The sequence below is a fragment of the Acomys russatus genome, chromosome 31 (assembly GCF_903995435.1).
Source record: "Acomys russatus chromosome 31, mAcoRus1.1, whole genome shotgun sequence".
NCBI lineage: Eukaryota > Metazoa > Chordata > Mammalia > Rodentia > Muridae > Acomys > Acomys russatus.
This window is the reverse complement of record NC_067167.1, coordinates 34,282,475-34,298,664: the sequence shown is the minus strand read 5'-3', so window position 1 is coordinate 34,298,664 and position 16,190 is coordinate 34,282,475. Positions and strand designations below refer to the sequence as shown.

Genomic DNA, 16,190 nt, shown 5'->3' with positions numbered 1-16,190 from the left:
TTGAACTAGTGTATATTACATGCAGAGAACATGTCTTAATTGTTCTTTGTGTCCCTTACAGTTCATATATTTATCATGTTAGGACTGTATAATTGCTTGTGAGAATTTATGTGTTTTCAGAACAAAAGAACCAGACACTGAGTTGGATCAGACCTGACAGGATTCACTCCTCTCAGCATGCGCGATTTGTACATCCCACATCCTCCGGGTTCCAGCCCCAAGTATTTCAGTCACTATAATTCATAAGAACACAACAGCTTCAAAGAAAGCTTCCATATAAACTGGTCCAGTATTTTAGACTGTCCCACACAGAACTTCTATTAAGGCTGGAATTTCTCAACATTTGGAAACTGATCCACACTTTATTACTGGCTTGATTAACCATGTTCCCCAATTTAATTTGGGCTCCTACAAAGATATTATTTGCCCAAAATCAGCTGGAAAAAACTCTAAGAGAACAATGCCCCATTTCCCCTCAGGGAGGTTGGGTAGGTTTATGTTTGCTCTCTTGGGCTACAGATGCTTGTTTTCATTGGGAGTTGCTTATAAGTTATGATTGGTCATTTTCAGAGAGAAAAGGAGGCTGAAATTAGGGTTGTCTTGCTTACTTTATCTTTCTTTCATAGATATGGAGATAGGGGTTGAAAAGAAAGAAGGGGGTATAGAAATATATAGAGATGACAGGATAAAAAGTAGATTGTTAAACCTACTCCTCAACCTAAGGCCTTACTTGTTATTAACAAACAAAAAGGCTATCTTTAGTTCATTGGTGTAGATCTTTGTATATTGATAATAATATGAGACTAACTTTGATACACTGATATAGAATTCAAGTTTAAGACTATTCTCTACACTATATATATATATATATATATATATATATATATATATATATATTTCTATTCTAATATGAGGCACTGAACCTATACAACTCAAGTATAATATAACACTGACTTCCAATACCTGGAAAATGCTATTCCAGGCTGTTTGGGATAATTAAATAATACAAGGCATTTGATAGTTGGTCAAATTATGGTCATGTCAACTACTAGCCTATTTTTAATCACAAGAATATATTCCATAGGTTTAACAGATAGATATGATCCTATAGATAGATAAGGTAAAAAGTTAGATAAAGTCTTCAAAGCCTCAGAGACCTACAGAAAATGGCATTTCAGAAGCTCTTAATATCTTAAAGATCTTTGACAACAAGACAGGCTAACTCCTGGCAATACCTAGTCTACCTGAAGAACACAATGAGCTTCAAATGTGGCAAACCAACCACTGGGCAAAACATCCTCATTTCTGCCATGGACAGAATTCTACCTAAAAAAAGGGAAAGCTTGGATACAGGCAGAGTTGATGCCAAACTCTGCCAAGACAGGGTAGGCAAGTCACCAATAGGTCCTGCCTCACAAATATGTCTGTCAGCTATATTGGGCCAGAAGGCTGAAGATAATGCTCCAACATTAAAAAAGTTGTGGGTGACTGTTCAGGCAGTAAATTGTCTCTGTCATTTTTTTTTTCTTTTTTTCTTCTAATACTAGACGTTGCTAACCAGCACTTCTAGTTCACGCAAGTAATTAACTTTCATTCCTTCTCAAGTCTCTGATGGAGTTGAAGTCCTGATAATTTAGTCTTACAATTAATCTAAGCTGTTTACGGGTTAAGATGTTTTTAGGCATAAATAGAAGTTTTGAGTTGGCAGAGATGAGAGAGGATAGATACTGATTCTCATTCAGAATTTTAGACTCACCAAGATAGGAAAGATGTTTTCTACGAGGTTGCTGAATGCAATTAACCAAAATACCTTGAATGTAACATTCATATGATCCTGGATTGTTTCATGGTTCTTCTTGCTGTATGTAATTTTTCTACTTCTGTGTAACAATAAAAATGTATATACCAAACAAACAAACAAACAAATAAATTAAATGTAATATAAATTTAAATATATATAACAAAAAAGGAAATGCTTATCTTATGCTTCAGCTCTCTTGCATTTCTCTAGGTACACTTTAGTAGGATGGCTGGGCTTTAGTAGAGATATATCATACTGGGCACTATTAATTCTGTTTCTGCTGGCATCTAGGCATCTATTTTTGACGTGTTTGTAATTTTAGTTGTTGATATCTGGCCTTTATCTCTTTGTTTGGTTTTTCCTTCATTGGTTTCCTACTCTGGGTTTAGGAGAATATAGTGGCTGTGAGCTTCCCAATAGGGAACGCTTCTGAGTCACCAGCAGTTGTGACAACTGCGGATGCTAGGTAAATTTGTTTCTAGGCTTTAAGAACTGAATTTGGGGATGGGATTGGCCTAGAGGAGCAGGGGTTTGAGAGGGTATACAAGAGGGAGAAGGCTCTCTAGGCCAGGAGGATCTGCTTTTCAGATAAGTGTGATTAGCAGGTTTCCAGGAAGAAAGTGGGTCACATGTTGGCCACTGAGCCAGAGGGAGAGAGAGATGGAGGAAGGTTGCTTCCCTGGCAGTTTGGCCAGTGGGTTTATAGGGAGAGACTGCTTTGGGTGTTGGTGACTGAGATAAATCAAAAAAGTAATTTCTTTATTAGTAATTCAGAAGGAAGCTTATTTATATAAACAAGATTCCAATAGAGACTCATATCTTGCCTGTTCTCCAGGAGTCAGTCTTTAAAAGCAAACAGGAAAAAAAAAAAAAAAAAGAAAAAGAAAAAAAAGGAATCAAACTGACAAAGTAAACTTCAAGGTAGAGAAATATATATACTCATTGATAACAGGAGCTTCAAATCACATTACTCACGGTATGGAGATAAAGGTGAAACGTATAGCCATTTACCAGTCAGCCACAAATATTCCTACAGTACAGGTTTTAATGGACAATACTAAATTATCTTATCTTTCCAATGCAGAAATGGGCACACACAATTAAGATTTGTGGTTAATTTTGGAATAATTTAGAGTGAATTAGAAGCAGAGAGAACGCAGGCAAGAACTGCACTAGCCTTTCTTCCCATGTACCTTCAGAGTAGCCATGGGTTAGCTTGAATTCGATTTTTATAGAGAGCAAATGGAAAAACTGAATGGCAAATACAGGTTTTGCTAATGAATAGGACTTTAGTGTAAAAATGGGTGGTTGTGCAGTCTTGCATGCTGGAATTGAGCCCACTGTCTTCAAAACCTAACCACGTACGTTAAAAAGAAAGGACAAAGTTTTGCACACAAAGTTGTACCATTTCATTCAAACATTTGATAGTTTATATTCTCATGCATGGTCAGGAAAAAGATGTGATTTCCATGGAAACCACCATCACCAGTAATGTAACAGCAGCATGGCTTTGTAAGATTGCAGTCCTTCCAGAAAACATATGCTGTTCCAAGGTTCTTCCCTTTGGTGCTTTTCATCAGAAGAACACTCATACCTTCTCTTCAGGAGATTTTCCATCAATATCTTTTAAGATCTGCTTCCAATGATCTTCAGAATTGAATGTTTTTCCAGGAGAAGGGAGAAGCAGTTTAAAGAACATACTACCTCATTGTTAGTTACTGATACCCCAGATACAAACTTTGAACTGTTGCATGATTTATAAATTCTCTTTTTAAAGAAAACTAAGGTCAGACTTCCTTAAGTATTTGGTTTTATGTGAAAATAATAACTCATGCCGTGGTCTAAGTTGTGAATCCCTATAGTTAATATGATTAATTCCTAACTTGCTGCCTCACAATGGTACATCCTTTTGAAAGACACTGCTAGAAATCTAACTAGTTCCTTTGAAGCCATTCTAATGAGCCTTCGTCTAGCATGAATGCTGTCCTTACGAAAAGAGGCACATCTACACATGTGCACACAATGTGAATAATCCAGGGAGAGGAAGGCAAAGATACTACACCACAATTCCCCTGAAATGGAAGCAAATGACCACAAGCTGAAGAGACATGGGAGAGAGTCCCCTTCGCGCTCTACTGAAAGAATTCTTGTAAAGGCAACATCAACACTTTGGGTGAATCCAATAGAAAACCTGTGTGATTTTGAACTCACATGGCAGCACCATTTCTGAATTCATCCTACAGTCTGAAGGTCTGATGTACAGACATGGTAATCCTTAGAATACCCGAGGCATTTAGATAAACAGCCAATGCCTTCCAATAGGAACTATAAGAACATGAGGTAGACTCATAGCTGTATAACAGGTACCTAGGTGTTATGCATCCTATTGCTTCTATTCCACTTGAAAACACTGAATAATTTAAAAAATTAAATTACTAGTGATGATGAAATGATAACACAGGATTATACCGATTTTCTGTAATTTCTGAAACTTACCTAAGGCTTTGTTGTTATTAAATGACAAAAATCATATTTGTGTCTAACACAGTCTACTGTGTTAGGGAGCGTAATATCCAGTGATTAGAGATATCTGCCATTTTCAGTAAATTATCTTTTCTATTCTTTTGGTATATTGAGAAAAAAATTCAGTTAAAAATTTTTTTTGAGCCCACACTTACAGATTCAGTAATGTAGATGCAGCACCTTGAAAGATGTTTTGGTCAAGCCTCTAAGGTTTTTTAAAGGTAATCTTGTGAATGTCCACCTGATCCTCACCGAGCAGAGGAATTCTCCGGTTGAGAACAGGGTCCATCAGAGCCTTCCTTCAGTGAGGCTTTAAACTACACATCAATTTCAGTCTTACAGTAAGTGAGTTCTCTAGCCTTTGCCTCTGTGAATCCTGAGTTCAATTTTGAAAACACTTCCTTTTATATACATCTAAAAACCTTAGGATCAACCTTTAATTTAAAAATGAGAATTATTTCACCAGAATAAAGAATCTGGACCTCTAATTCTGCCCTTTCACGACTTTACATTTAGTACTAGATTCTCACTTCGTGAATTGGCTTTTAAGGCGTAAGTCAGCTACAAGGAAACAAACCATTCAGAATCCAGAATCGACTGAGAATGGGACTGAGTAAGGGAACTCAGCTTTGTCTGTATGCAAGAATATATTATGGTAAAAATCAATTAGGAAAGCCAAATGATTCCACACAGGAAAAGCTGCATGTAGCTTTTCAGATTTCCTTTTAAGCACATTTTCAGGAGTTGAAGTATTTCTTTTTGTGCTTGCTGTTTGCAGGTGAGTCTGATGTCTAAAGCTGACCCTGGGAGATGCTTGCACTGGAAGTGTCTCCAAATCTGGTTTCTGGAGTTCTCAGAAAAGCAGCAGTCAGGAATTCAAAGCAGTCAGTGCTCAACTTCTACTTATGTCAAGCCAAGAAAAAAAAAATACACACACCCACAAACCTGTAAATCAGGATTTAGAATTTTAAAAAGTCACCTGCAAAAGCAATTCCACAACACAGAAAACAATTAACCTGTGAGAATTCAATTCACATGAATAAAATCAGGAACTCCACCTTTAAAAGTCAGCGGCAGCCCATGTATGCTGTTCAGTTTATTTCTAAATGCGTAGGGAAATCTACCGGCAGCTGCGAGAAGAAAGTTTAAATAAGCATCTGAGATTTCTGGCTCACGAAAAGATGACAACCTGGTATGCTGACTCTTTCCCTCAGCACAAGTCTAAAGCTGCTAGGTTGGAAATGAAAGTGCATGGAAGAGAGTAATTACAGAGAATGAGGATGAGAAACCCCTGAGGATAAGAGGCAGGTGTGCCCGAGAGTAGAAGGCGCTGCTAGCGGCTCGGGCTAGAAGGAGCGAAGCTTTGGTGCTTTGAAAGAGAGGCAGGCAATCTAGAGAGAGCTATTATTTCTGCTCATTTCCCCATTTTCTTCCTTGCCCTCACACCACTGAGCACAAACAACAGCTGCAGTTGAGAACCTCAGACAGCCAGGCAAGATCAAAGTTATGCCAAGACTGCTGGGTGGAAAGAGTCTGAAAAACAAGCAACTTGCTGATGATCAGAACCAGAGCTGCCTCACTCACTGCGAGAACCAGTCAAGGAAGAGGCATGTGGGAAGTGAAGCACTGGTTGGGGATGTGTTTGTGTGTTCTGTACCCAACCAACTCGAGGCTACAGGAAACATAGAGTCTGAAGAAAGGCAGAGAGGGGATGCTACCTAATCAAAGAAGTGTCCGCTTCCCCAGAAGCTCCCCGATTTCTTCTAGGACCCAGAATCTGTGATTCTCTTTAAGCTAACTTTAATTCCAATGGCATGCAGGAAAATAAAGCATCTGTTTTCTATTCTTACAAGCTGCATATGATAAAGATGGCTTTGAAGAGACATAAAATTATGTTTTACTGTTCTGGATGGACTCTAGGAGTAGAAAATCTCGGTCATCAGAGCCAGGCTTCTTTTGAAAGCCTTGAAATTGAGGAAAATACAATTTTTAAAAATTGAAACATTTTATACTTTTCAGAACTTCATATTGTAAGTGTTGCCACTTCCTCCTCCGTTTGCCTACTCCAGTCCCTCCAGTGTCTCAGCTAGACCCTTTTAAACTCACAACTTCTTCTGTTTCCACTCTTACATACAGGCAGCCTATTGATTACATTATTGATGCTTCTATATACATGAATTTCACTCTGACAATTTGTGATTAGGTAATCTACCACGAGACTTGCCTCTGAAGAAAACCAATTCTCCACACCTCAGCATCCATTGATTGCCTCTAGCTCTTCACTGAGGCCTAGACCTTGTGGAATTCCTCATATCTACCTTGGCATGTTAATGGGTGTAATATTATGTGTGTCTTATTTAGGCATCCCTATTGTTAAGATTTCATCACACAATTTTCTTGTCATGTTGAGGGGATACTGCTCCACAAAAAGGCAACCTGTTCTTCTATTTCTTACTTTTCTCTTTTCTGGTTTTCCTCAGCAATGGGTGTAGGGGTTGCATTGCATATACACCAGTTAGAATTGTGCACCCATGGTCACGTATGCTCCGTCTTTTGACCATCTGTGGGTTTCTGTCATCATCTCCATGTGCTTACAAAGATGCTTCTTGGAGCTTACATTTTTTTTTACTTAGATTCTTTTTCTTCTTCCTTCTCTGGGAAGAATTCATTGGCCTGTGATTCTTTGACTCTAGACTTTGTTCTTATCTTACCATTGCCCTCTCTTCTCACTAGGGAAAACTTCCCTGCCTAACTAAAGAGCCTATGGTGAGACTTAAAGCCAATAACAAGGCAAATATTCATTCATCTGACTATGCTGATGTCAAACATACAAAAATTTCCCCCAAATATGACACAGATGTTCAGAAACATTATGCTAAATAAATTTTGATTTCTGATAGTCAAAAAAAGAAAGAGAAAGAAATGAATGTTAAATAACTGGACAAAAGACTACAAACATACCTATTGTATACAATAAACAATTTAGTATGACTATGAAACAATGGATACAATTATAGAGACAACTTAGGGCTTAAAGATTTAATATACTTACTTCAGAAACTGTATTGATCAAACAAATGAAAAACAATCATCTATGTAGAGGATGCAAATATGCATGCACCATACACTTACAAATAACTCTTTATTGAGGAAACAAAAATGACCTAGTCTATAAATTATTACTATTAGATAGAATGTGTTCACATAGAAAATCCTACCATATATCTGTATGTGCTGGCATGTGTATGTGCGTGCATGTGTATTCCTGTGCTTTGGAGGATAAAGTGAGAGATGCATGGAAATTCTCCCACTTTTCTGCTCTAACATCATCTGGAACTAAGAATAAACTGTAACTGATAGTTTTGTAAGTGCTCAAAGAGAATATTAAAATATCTCGGGTTAAAAAGTAATCACATGTATGATAGCACAGACAGATGTGTGAAGACACCTGGAGGACCTTGCACTGAGGCGATAGGAATGGATATGATCAAGATGCAATGTACACATTTATGAAAAATTTAAAGACTAAATACAAGTTTTTAAAATAAATAAGACAAACTTAAAAACAAAACCACATTAAATGTCAAGACTTGTAGCTATTACTCCAGTATTACCTTATACTTACATATAGCATGGTTGACAATCTTATTTATAATGATTAAAAATTATTTATAATGAAGAAATCAGTAGAGGAAAGGCAATAAAAATAGTAGGAAGATTTCTTCAACAACTAGATTTTTAAAGAGATAATAGCCATAATAACATATTATAACAAAATTTTCATTGCAATGGCTACAATTTTCTTAAATAAAGCAAAGAATAAAGAAGAAAAATATAGACGCACAAAACACAAATGATAACAATAAAAATATCCAAAGAATTGATATGTTCAACAGATTAAAATGATATTAACAATAATAATAGGGTAAAATACTGCCTCAGAGTTTCTACTGCTGTGATGAAGACCTCAACCAAAGCAACTTCCTCTGTTTGTCACTAAGGAATGTCAGGACAGAAGCTCATGTAGAGCAGGGACATGGAGAAAAGGCTGATTCAGAGGCCACAGAGGAGTGCTTCTTAATGTCTTGTTCCACATGGATTTCTCTGAACCTCCAGTGCCCCACTCACAGTGAGGTGAGCCCTCCTCCATTAAAAAAATGGCCTACAAAGGCATCATCTCTATTTAGACTTCCTCTTCCAGAGTGACTCTAGCTTGTGTCAAGTTGACCTAAAACCAGGCAGAGCACCTACACATCTGAACTAATTGGTGTGAGATGTATGTAGTCCTTTACCTAGGAATATATATGCATTTATTCAGGAATATTGTTTCCAAAACTGGTCTCAGAATTCAGAACATGTTTAACATTGAAATATTTGAAGTATCATAAACATCCTTGATCCTCACAGCCACTTAAAGTACTTTATACTGCATATGATTTTTAAAGGTGATTTTGATGTGGTTTATAGGATCATAGGTGATGTGTTGTAGAAAGCATGCAGAGACTCAATAGTCTATAGCTGTGGCAGGAATTTGAGCAAAAGAGCTAGAATCTGATAGGTAGGTTTAGTACTTACTTAAGGTCGAACTTAAATAGCAAAATCAAAATAAAGCTTAAGAAACTAAGTTTCGACCATTAACATAGGCGGAAATGTCAAGTACCATTGTAGCCATGTAACTCTAAAAGATTATTAAAAATAATTCATCATAAGATAATGTTATGGTTTTTAAACCTAAAAATGTTCCTGATGGTTTGGTTCTTAGAGGGTGAGCATTAGAGGGGATTGTGGATTATGAGGGCACAAGCTCCACCAGAAGTTTGTGGTGGTATTTTTGTTTTGTTTTATTGTCAACTTGGCAGAAGTTCGGCTCTTCTGAGAAGAGGCAATCTCAGATGAGAAAATGCCCTATCTTATAAGCATCTTTGTTCTACTTTTTCTCCAGTCATACTTGATATGCAAGGGTGCTGTACACTGGGGGTGTTGCCACCCCTGGCAGGTGTTCCTGGGTGGTATAAGTGAGCAAGCTGAGCAGTAAGTAAGCTTGGAGAGCAAACCATTAAGTGTCACCCCCTCCATGACCTCTGAGAGCTGCCTCCAGGGTCCTGTCTTGAGTTCTTTTCTTGACATTTCCCAGCAATGGTTTGTGACCTGGGACGTCAAAGAGGCCAGAACACATCCTCTTCCCTTAAGTTGCTTTTGGTGATGGTGGTTTATCAGAGCAGTGAAAAAGCAAACTAGGATATAGACCAATATATTGAATTGATAGAGGAATGGAATATTAGGAAATAGAGCGTGAGTGGATGGACAGGAAGAAGGACATCACTTCAAGGCATATCTCATCCCTGGCCCCTTTGTCTCAGTTTCCCTGACTCACATGTGACATGAGCAGAAATGCTTTACTCCACAAAAGCACTCTGCTCTGACGTGCTGTTCCATCATCAGTGAACCCTGAGACAGGAAAGCAAATCGTGGGTCAAAATAAATCATTTTCCAATAGGCTACTTTCTTAGTTATGCCACCAGAGTGAGAGAGTAACTAAGGCAGGTTTAGTAAGAATACAAGAAGAGAAAAAAAGATCAGAAAGCCTGTGGGTCAGCAGCATCTTTGGGGTCCTCACTTGTGAGAGGCACGAAAAGAGGGTGTGAGGAGTGACTAGAGAAGAAAGACGGTGGATAACAGTCAGGGCGACACTCTGAAATTACATCTAGGAATGATACATTTTTCTGTGCCCTGTGTCTTAGATCCATTAACCAATTTAAAGGAAAAAAATAAGAAAGCAAGAGGGGAATAAGAGGGTGAAATGGAAGAGGAGTAGGAAGAGGCAGAGAAGTTGGCACTGGAAGAATGAAAAGGGTGGATTACTGATCTCTTTAGTCAAAGGAGCAAAGGTCATTTTGCTTACTTAGATGCTATACTTTATTGTGTTACTACACTGCATTTATGTGTGTATATATATACACACACATCTTTTAAAATATATTTCATTAATTTATTCATATTACATCTCATTTGTTATCCCCTCCCTTGCAACCTCCCATTCTTCCCTCCCTTCCATTTTCCCCTTACTCCCCTCCCCTATGACTGTTCCTGAGGGGGACTTCCTCCCCCTGTATATGCTCATAGGGTATCAAGTCTCTTCTTGGTAGCCTGCTATCCTTCCTCTGAGTGCCACCAGGCCATACACACACATCATAATTTTATTATAAGCATAGATTCCAGATTGCAAGCATCCTTGTTATCTAGGAGTTTTTAATTGTAAATTCTTGATTCCTTCCTAGGTTTTTAAATTTTTAATCAGAACTTTGGCGGTAACTCCACCCAGCTGGGGTTAGGCCAAAGCATGCTGGTATCTGGGCAGTCCCGCTTTGTGCATTACGCTTGACCAGCACAATGTAGATACTTAAACCTATGAACTTGGTGTATGTAGTTGACTGTGTAATTATCTGTTTGATCTGCAATACTCAGGTTAAAAGTTGGGAAGCATTTAAACTTATAAATTATATTGTGATACAACATACAAGACTAAAGTTTAGCAGTTATCAAGTGAGAACTATGAATTAAAGAGTATTCTTGGAAAATTAACATTAAAACTATGCATTTTTATTTTTAGTATAGTTTTAATTGAAGTAGAATTAAATCATTTTCATCCCCTTTCTCCCTTGAGCTCCTCGCATACTCCCCTACTCTCAAATTGATAGCTTTTTTTTTTACTTAGTGATACATGCATAGAATTCTGTTGTAAAACATCCATTTTCAATGCTAAAAATAGAGAACTTATTTAAACTTACGATGTAGTACCCTTTGGCCTTTGGACTGACTGAAAGTTTATTCTCAGTAGTGATCTCCAGAAAGCGATGGCCAATGTCTAATTGCAGGGTTAATTTGACCACCCAGTGCCAATGTATGTGGAAATGCTCAAGTGGCAGATATTCTGAGGTTTGACATAGAAAGTGCAACCATAGGACATTACAACAGGACTGAGTCACACTGGACCATTCACAGATGACAGGCTGCTGCTAACAGGGCAAGTGGCAAGAGAACTTGAAATAAATGCTTGAAATAGCCAAAGGTAAAATTGAAGTAATAAGTCCATAACATAGGAGCAAAGCAATGTGAATTGAGCAGCTTTGAAACATCAATTACAGACATTACAAAATTCCATAGAGAAGATTTGAAAATCAAGTGATATACAATAAAATCCAACTGGACAATGGCGATGATTTTGGGATGTGTTCCCAGTAAAAACTGGTAAAATAGCTAAGCATATAAAAATGAAATTGTGTATATGTGTGTCTGTGTGTGTGTATGAGAAAATATTGTTCATTAATTAATTAATGTATTTACTTTACATTCATTCATTCATATTGGAGCTATCCCTTCCTCCACCCCGCCCCCAGTGGGTTCCTTTCCCTTCTCCTGCCCCATTTCTTCTCTCTTTCTCCTCAGAGAAGGAGAGATCTGAGAGAAAAACATTTTTACTTAGGTAATTCAATTAAACAATAGCTATTACAATGAACTATATCTATTATTATGCTTTTTCTAAAAATAAGGAAAAAACTAATCAGATTCTTGAAAGAATACAGGATACAGGACATAAAATTCTATGCTTCATTAATATAAAGAAACACATATTACTTTCCAACTCTTTATATCTCAGATATTCTCTCTATCAAAGCATAGTTTTTTTGTGGAAACTTGCTAAGATATGATCAGCTATTTGGAGAAGTTAGCCAGTCATGCTGTTTTTATTCATAGAAGATATATATATATATATATATATATATATATATATATATATATATATATATATATATTCTCTTCTAGACTTTATAGAGATATCAAATATCTTTCTTTCTGTAAATCTTTGATGTCTGAAATTAATTCTGAGAATTTTTAGATGCTCTATAACAAAATGCATCTTAGATTGTTTCTAACTTATTATATGTGAATTAAAAGTATTTATTGCGCTTTAATTATGTTACTATCCAGGAAAACTAAATCATATTGGCTCTATCCATGAAGAGCAGTGAAATACATCCATATCTAAGAGAAGCATTTGATTGCAAAATACAGAATTTAATAAATAACTTTTCCTGTAGATTTATTTTCTGCCTCACCTAGCACATCGTATTTCCTTATATGATTTTAATTAGTCTTTCCTGCGGCATGTGGGTACACACAAGTTTTGTCTAACACAAAGCGGTGACATCTGCAGAATAGGTTAGTGGTAAAAGCTTAAGCTGCATTCCCGATTCCTCAAATCTCTAAGGCTCACATCAAGGAGAATTGCCAACCAACCATAATAGTTTGTAGCTAATGGAGAAACAAATTAGGTACCAGAGGGCTTCAGCAACAGATGAGAGTGTAGTTTCATCCTTTAGAAAGAAAATCTATGCATTTACTGAGATGAGTGAGCATATTAGCTTTGGCTCAAAACTATTGTTATGTGAGAAAGGTTACTTTAAAGGATAGTAAATCTCAATCTGAAAATTTTGGTATATGTTTTGATAACTTCTTTTCATTTATATCTCATCCTCCTATATTGATTCTATTTTGAATTTAAATGTGTGAATTCTTGAAAAGATATTTCTTCGGATATGAGTGGTATCTAATGGTAACATTATCAACAGGGAAAGGGCTAAATTTACTTATTTGGTCATCAACCATTTGAATGTGTAAACAGAAACTTGATTTTTACCAGGCTGTCTCTTAAAAGATGTCACTCTCCCTTTATTTCTTGATCTCTTCTTTTCCTTTCTTTTTAAAATCACTTGCTGAATTTTATTTTAAAGGTTTGAGGTTAAATCTATATGAATTAAAATAATTTGAAGGAAATCGTGGGCTTTTCATTATTATTAAGATGGAGACAAATGCCAGCAGGTGTCTTCTTCCAAATTGGGGAAATAGTTTTTGAATTTGTTGTAAGTAAAAGAAGAGAGAGAGAGAGAGAAAGAGAGAGAGAGAGAGAGAGAGGAGAGAGAGAGAGAGCGAGGAGAGAGAGAGGGAGGAGAGAGAGGAGAAAAGGAGAGAGAGAGGAGAAGAGAGAGAGGGAGGAAGAGAGAGAGAGCGGAGAGGAGAGGAGGGAGGAGAGGGAGGAGAGGAGATGGAGGCGGAGAGGAGGAGAGAGGAGCGGGGAGGAGAGGGGAGAGAGTGGAGGAGAGAGAGAGAGAGACAGAGAGAGAGAGAATATGAATCACATGTCCCAGAACACATAAAATGATTTTACAGGCTAGAGAGATGGCTCGGAGGTTAAGAGCACTGGCTGTTGTTCCAAAGGTTCTGATTTCAATTCCCAGCAACTACATGGTGGCTCACAACCATCTATAATGAGATCTGGTGCCTTCTTCTGGCCTTCAGGTATACATGCAGGCCGCATACTCTATAAATAAAAAATAAATAATTAAAAAATGATTTTACAAATACTTAAAATGTCATAATATCAAATATATTCTATAAATAATGATACTATGTATATTCCCTACATACTCTATAATTTACCAATATTAACATTTTATATAGTTTTTGTATTTCATCCAGTCTCTCTGTGTGTACCTGAGCATTCCATATTGTGTGTGTAGGACAGAAGACAACGTTTTGTAATTTGCTCTCTTCTTTGACCTCACATGGTTTCCAAGGATCAAATCACAAAGGTAGGTTTGTCCAACAAGTGTCTTTCCCTGAGGAACTATCCTCCTGACCCAATAATGATAGTTTTGAGTCAAATCTTTCATTTCTGAAAATGTTCAGCCATCCATCATCCTGTGTGGGGCAAAATGGAGCTGGGGGCCATGAGCAGTTAGATCAGCCCAGTGAATCCGGCAGTGTCCCCATGCCTGACTGTGGTGCTTCTGGCCATTGGTGTGTTCTTTACCTCCTGGTTCTTCCTTTATGAGGTCACCTCCACAAAGTACACGCGCAATACCTACAAAGAGCTCTTCATCTCCTTGGTGGTCTCACTCTTCATGGGCTTTGGAGTCCTGTTCCTCCTGCTCTGGGGTTGGCATCTATGGATAAGTCCCCAAGGGTACCCACCAGGAAGCTCAAAAAGTCCCTGATTTTGTAAATTAGTATTTATTTTTACTATTGCTGCACTTGTCCCATCTGCTGTTTACAATAAAGGTAGGCATATGACAAGCTTGGTAAAAAGAAAAGAAAAGAAAAAGGAAAATGTCTAGCCATAATTATAAGTTCAAAGCATAGCCAGTTCGACTATCTCTCTCTCTCACACACAGCCTTCTGAAAAAGGAAAGTCTTAACTAATGTTTCTCCCAGTCTGCTCATTGTCTCTGTTCACCAGGTTCTGATCTGGGTTGTTTCTCTGGACTTGCTTGGAGATGGTAGAGAAGGAGAAAGGCATCTCAGTGAGATGAGCTCAGGGCATGACCGGAAGGCATGATGAACTGCTTTCTGCTCCTGTACAACGGAAAGCACAGTAAATGTAAGCAGGGGTGTTGGGAAGAACCTGGGAAAGTCAGTCAGCGAAGGCCTCTGTTTCAGAACCTTTCAGGACCTTGCCAAATGTGGAGAGTAAGAAAAGTTATACGTTTTTAATGAGAGTGTGTGAGGGTACTGTGTTTCGATTCCCTGCAATGTTATTGAGGGAAAGATGTAATAATCAACAATTCCTTTGCCTTGAATTTGGGTCATAGAGATGTGGATGAATTAAAGGATTTAATTAAAATAAATTGGCTGTATATCCAGACACCCAGCTCTCCCCAAGACCAAGAAACAATCTTCATGAGATATAGCCATATAGATTGTAACAGTCCACTTAAAACTGCATTACAATATCTCTTTAGATTGGGTAAGGATAATAGCTCTGTAGGTGGTGATTTTTTTAAATTTCTGCATCTACTAAGTAATTCTCAATGAAAGATAAGGTGAATTCATTCCTAAGATGAAATTTATAAGAGAGTGTAACAAATATCTCTATGTGGAGATGGATTTAAAGAAATTTAGGATAATCTGAATGAGTCTCAGGATTATAGCCTCTAAAATCATAAAGTTCTAGTGTAAGTTGTCGTCACGTTTGTTAAGGATTAGGAAAATAGAAACATTTTCTTTACTATTCTGAGGAAATTAAGCAGGGTGAGTACTAATAATGACCTAACAAGAATCTTAATGTATTTACATTTTGTAGATGAAATTTGCTTTATTTGTCCTATATTGACGACTTTTTTCAAACCACTATTTGCCAAAATGCAAAAATCTGATTTAATGTAATAAAGTTTCATCTTTGAAATATTATTATATAAACAATTCTATCTTTTGATCTAAGACAGATAAGGTAAAATTGAAGTTACAAAACAAACAAACAGAACAACCTTTGTGCCACTATTTAAGGCTTGACTAAGCAGAAACTTTCAATTCCATTTCATCATTGATCAAACAATAGTTGAGTTTTGAAATTTTAAATCTTATTTCCAGAGACAGGGGGCCAAGGAAAATGGAAAAAATACAATAAATGTGCAAACTTTTCAGATTAAAAAATAAATAATCTCTAGAAAGCTAAAGTATAGCGTTGTAAGTATAGTTAATAATACAAAATATGCTTGAATTTTGTTCCAGCAGTGGCTCTTCAGTGTTCTCTCCAAGAAAAGACAGTGATACGAGGCGATGGGCATGTTAATTATCTTGACTGTGAGGATTACTAAACGAGCTACAGTTAGATCGCAACATGCCATACAGCGAACATACATACGCCATTTAAACTTGCTAGCAAGAACCTGATAAAGCCGGAATACATTCTAATAGATTTCGAACTATGAAGAAGCTTCTCTTGAACTTTGAGATGTTTGTTTGTTCACCCCTTTGGCGAAAGACATCCAACACGCTGAGTTTGTCTGATGATTGTACCGGGAGAATT

The 16,190-nt window shown here is 37.1% G+C and overlaps 1 pseudogene; it reads left to right on the top strand.

Annotated features, from left to right (window-relative positions):
- The first annotated feature begins 14,097 nt into the window (after positions 1-14,097).
- On the top strand, positions 14,098-14,379 carry LOC127183626 (transmembrane protein 258-like; annotated as a pseudogene).
- Positions 14,380-16,190: the final 1,811 nt, after the last annotated feature.